General features: G+C 51.3%; 1 protein-coding gene across 4 annotated transcripts in view; it reads left to right on the top strand.

Moving 5' to 3' along the window:
• Positions 1–5000, top strand: part of LOC142489963 (fidgetin-like) — a 166512-nt gene that overhangs the window by 44534 nt on the left and 116978 nt on the right. The gene's annotated exons all lie outside the window — the stretch shown is intronic.

Raw genomic sequence — 5000 nt, 5'->3', positions numbered from 1 at the left:
TGAACGTGACTTACGGCGCTGACAGGAGCAGGGAGAGGAAGCACCGCAGTGACCGGGCGGCTACCACTGCTGCTAAGTTAGGGAGCCGCCGGGTCACTGCTGCGTGGGGTGCTGCCGGGTCACTGCTGCGTGGGGAGCTGCTGGGTCACTGCTGCGTGGGGTGCCGCCGGGTCACTGCTGCGTGGGGTGCTGCCGGGTCACTGCTGCGTGGGGTGCTGCCGGGTCACTGCTGCGTGGGGTGCCGCCGGGTCACTGCTGCGTGGGGTGCCGCCGGGTCACTGCTGCGTGGGGTGCTGCCGGGTCACTGCTGAGTGGGGTGCTGCCGGGTCACTGCTGAGTGGGGTGCTGCCGGGTCACTGCTGTGTGGGGTGCTGCCGGGTCACTGCTGCGTGGGGTGCCGCCGGGTCACTGCTGCGTGGGGTGTCGCCGGGTCACTGCTGCGTGGGGTGTCGCCGGGTCACTGCTGCGTGGGGTGTCGCCGGGTCACTGCTGCGTGGGGTGACGCCGGGTCACTGCTGCGTGGGGTGCTGCCGGGTCACTGCTGTGTGGGGTGCTGCCGGGTCACTGCTGCGTGGGGTGCCGCCGGGTCACTGCTGCGTGGGGTGCTGCCGGGTCACTGCTGCGTGGGGTGCCGCCGGGTCACTGCTGCGTGGGGTGCCGCCGGGTCACTGCTGCGTGGTGTGCCGCCGGGTCACTGCTGCGTGGGGTGCTGCCGGGTCACTGCTGCGTGGGGTGCTGCCGGGTCACTGCTGCGTGGGGTGCCGCCGGGTCACTGCTGCGTGGGGTGACGCCGGGTCACTGCTGCGTGGGGTGACGCCGGGTCACTGCTGAGTGGGGTGCTGCCGGGTCACTGCTGCGTGGGGTGCTGCCAGGTCACTGCTGCGTGGGGTGCTGCCGGGTCACTGCTGCGTGGGGTGCTGCAGGGTCACTGCTGCGTGGGGTGCTGCCGGGTCACTGCTGCGTGGGGTGCCGCCGGGTCACTGCTGTGTGGCGTGCTGCCGGGTCACTGCTGTGTGGGGTGACGCCGGGTCACTGCTGCGTGGGGTGCTGCCGGGTCACTGCTGCGTGGGGTGACGCCGGGTCACTGCTGCGTGGGGTGCTGCCGGGTCACTGCTGAGTGGGGAGCCGCCGGGTCACTGCTGTGTGGGGTGTCGCCGGGTCACTGCTGCGTGGGGTGTCGCCGGGTCACTGCTGGGTGGGGTGCTGCTGGGTCACCGCTGCGTGGGGTGTCGCCGGGTCACTGCTGTGTGGAGTTTCGCCGGGTCACTGCTGCGTGGGGTGTCGCCGGGTCACTGCTGCGTGGGGTGCTGCCGGGTCACTGCTGAGTGGGGAGCCGCCGGGTCACTGCTGCGTGGGGTGACGCCGGGTCACTGCTGCGTGGGGTGACGCCGGGTCACTGCTGAGTGGGGTGCTGCCGGGTCACTGCTGCGTGGGGTGCTGCCGGGTCACTGCTGCGTGGGGTGCTGCCGGGTCACTGCTGCGTGGGGTGCTGCAGGGTCACTGCTGCGTGGGGTGCTGCCGGGTCACTGCTGCGTGGGGTGCCGCCGGGTCACTGCTGTGTGGCGTGCTGCCGGGTCACTGCTGTGTGGGGTGACGCCGGGTCACTGCTGCGTGGGGTGCTGCCGGGTCACTGCTGCGTGGGGTGACGCCGGGTCACTGCTGCGTGGGGTGCTGCCGGGTCACTGCTGAGTGGGGAGCCGCCGGGTCACTGCTGCGTGGGGTGTCGCCGGGTCACTGCTGCGTGGGGTGTCGCCGGGTCACTGCTGTGTGGAGTTTCGCCGGGTCACTGCTGCGTGGGGTGTCGCCGGGTCACTGCTGCGTGGGGTGTCGCCGGGTCACTGCTGGGTGGGGTGCTGCTGGGTCACCGCTGCGTGGGGTGCCACTGGGCCTGGGACAGCTGGGAGAGTTGTCTCAGCTCACTTCCCCTGGCGGCCGAGGAACCCCTGAGGTTTAAAATGACTGTGCTAAGCAATGATCGTCGTCATCATTGATCAGATCAGGAAGCCACTTGAGGCAGGATGGGTAATTTCTTTCACATATTCACTTTATAAACGTATTGCAAACATTGCGTGCCTGTGCAGAACTGTATCCAGATGGTGATAAAGTGCTGTGTGAAAATGGAATGATGTTATGGCTATTATTTTATTTTTTTGTACTGAATACATATCCATAGATGTATTCCCTGTCTGCTGTGCTTTTTTTGTAAGAAATATTGTTTGGTGGCTGCAATCTCCAAGCCTTTTGCAGTGTACGAAAAATTACTTTGAAGTCCACAATTTGTGTTGTGAGGGATGCCCTCACATTTCACCCAATAGGCAAACGCTTGGACTAAAACTGAAGAATGTAGTTATTAAGTCAGCAGATCTTGGCTAAGGCCCATATTTAATAATAACTATTTCATATAGGGCTCTTCTCCCAATGGTACTCAAATCGCTTCACAATTACAATGTAGTGCTTGGTATGCAGCACTGTACAATCTATATTTGGTACTTGTGTCACAGGGAGATAAAGTGACTTGTCCAAGGTCACAAGGAGCTGACACAGGCATTTGAACCAGGCTTCCCTGCTTCAAAGTCAGTGCCGTTGTTTTCAGTCAGTGAGCCACTGCTTATTTACTAAGCCGTGTTATGCCAGAAGACACCTTCCGACCCATTCACTTAAATTACTTTTATCTAATGGTAGCCTAGGTGTTGAAATAATAAATACCCCAGTTCAGGGTTTTCTCCCGTCGCTGCCAAAGCGGGCAACAATGCATTGCAGAGCATTTTAGATTATGCTGGTAATACATGTATTTTATTGTGTAGCCATATACTTACATTTACTTGCAACTCGAAAATGTCAAATGGAGCCATTTATAGATTCTTCTTGTCTATTAAGCCATCAACAAGCTTCTGAAATGTGCCATGCGGTAACTGATGACAAACTGTTACATAGTAGAGGAGGTTGAAAAAAATATATATGTCCATCAAGTTCAACCTGTGCTAAATTTAGATGACAGATACTTTATCCTATATTTGTTCTTGCGGTATATTGATCCAGAGGAAGGAAGACAAACAAACAACCCCAATGAAATACCATCTAATGATGAGGGGAAAATTAATTCCTTCCTGACTCCAAATTACTCCCTGGATAAACATCCTTCCCATGTTTACTTATTTGGTATATCCCTATATACCTTTCCAAAAAGAGATCCACCCTTTTTTTTAAAGATATCTATTGCATCTGCCATTGCAGTCTCCATGGGGAATGAATTCCACGTTTTAACTGCCCTTACTATAAAACAACCCTTTCCTTTGTTGCTGGTGAAATCTCCTTTCTTCCAAACTTAAGTTATGACCCTGTGTTGTTTGTACTGCCCTTGGGATGAATAGTTCTTTTGAAAGCTCCTGATTTTTGTCCCCTAATATATTTATATATAGTTATCATATCCCCTCTTAGATGTTTTTTTTTCTAATGTAAACAAATCTAATTTAGCTAGCCTCTCCTCATACATCAGTTTACCCATCCCCTTAAATAATTTGGTGGCTCTTCTCTGCACTTTTTCTAGTTCCATAATTTATTTTTTATGGAATTGTGCCAAAACAGTACTCCCATATTTAAGGTGCGTTCTTACTAATGCTCTATTGAGGGGCAAAATTATGTTTACTTCCCTTCCATCCATTTATCCCTTTCCTGTCTAATGCAAGATAAGATCTTGTTTGCCTTTGCAGTTACTGCTTGACATTGGTCACTATCGCCAAGCCTGCTGTATACAAGCACGCCTAAAGCCTGCTCCATAAAGGATTTTCCTAAATTTTCCCCATTTCATTTGTAAGTCACCTGTTTATTCTTATTTCACAAATGCATAACCTTACATTTATCTGTATCAAACCTCATCTGCCATTTACCTGCCCAAGTTTCCAGTCTATCCAAGTCCTTCTGAAAAGAAATTGCACCCTTCTCTGATTCTGCTACCTTACACTATTTAGTGTCATCAGCAAAGATGGAGACTTTGTTCTCTATGCCAACCTCAAGGTCATTAATAAATGTTACAAAGCAGGGGTCCCAGTACCGATCCTTGAGGTACTCCAGTCACAACTTTAGCCCAACCTGAAAAAGTTCCATTTATGACAACCCTCTTGTCTATCCTTCAACCAGTTTTCAATCCCGGTGCAAATATTTTTACTGCGTCCAATTTGCTTTATTTTGTACCCTAACCTCTTGTGTGGAACCGTATCAAAAGTAGACCACATCAATTTCATTGCCCTGGTATAAATTCCTATTTACCACCTCAAAAAAACAAATATGGTTAGTTTGGCAAGACCCAAGACCTACGCCTTCATAAATCCATGCTGACTATTGCTAATCATTTTTATCCATTAGGTTTTCATGAATATTATCCCATACTAAACCTTCAAGTAGCTTCCCAACTATTGATGTTACGCTTACTGGTCTGTAATGCCGCCAGTTGTGATCCAGCTCCCTTTTTAAATATAGGCACTGTGTCTGATTTTACGCCAATCTTGTAGTACTGAGCCTGTGGAAATGAAGCTCTTGAATATTAAATGTAATGGTTCGGCTATTACTGAACTTAGCGCCTTGAGAACTCTTGGATGTATGCCATCGGGACAGCTGCCTTATTTACTTTAATTTGATCAAGCCGCCTGTGAACTTCTTCCTCAGTTAACCAATTGTTCATTAACATAGAGATTGTGGCTTCCTCCTGCGGCACAATTATTGCAATTGATTCTTCCCTGGTAAATACATAAGCAGAGAATTTGTTTAATACCTCCTGCTTTTTCCTTAACATCATGCAATACAGGTGTCATTTGTTTACTTTATACAACGCAGAGATTTATAACTTTTACTAACAAGCACCAACATACTTTTTCTAACACACAGGAAGTTATGACATGGTTTATTCTGAGGGGGATATGGACTTAATCAATAGTGTTGCCTTGTTAAACACAGCCAGGAAAGTCATGGACAGGAGCCAAATGTGTTTTTAACAGAGCTAATGG

This window comes from Ascaphus truei, chromosome 3, assembly GCF_040206685.1.
Source record: "Ascaphus truei isolate aAscTru1 chromosome 3, aAscTru1.hap1, whole genome shotgun sequence".
Lineage (NCBI taxonomy): Eukaryota > Metazoa > Chordata > Amphibia > Anura > Ascaphidae > Ascaphus > Ascaphus truei.
Note: the sequence above shows the minus strand (reverse complement) of the source record. Positions and strands in the feature narration are given on the sequence as shown.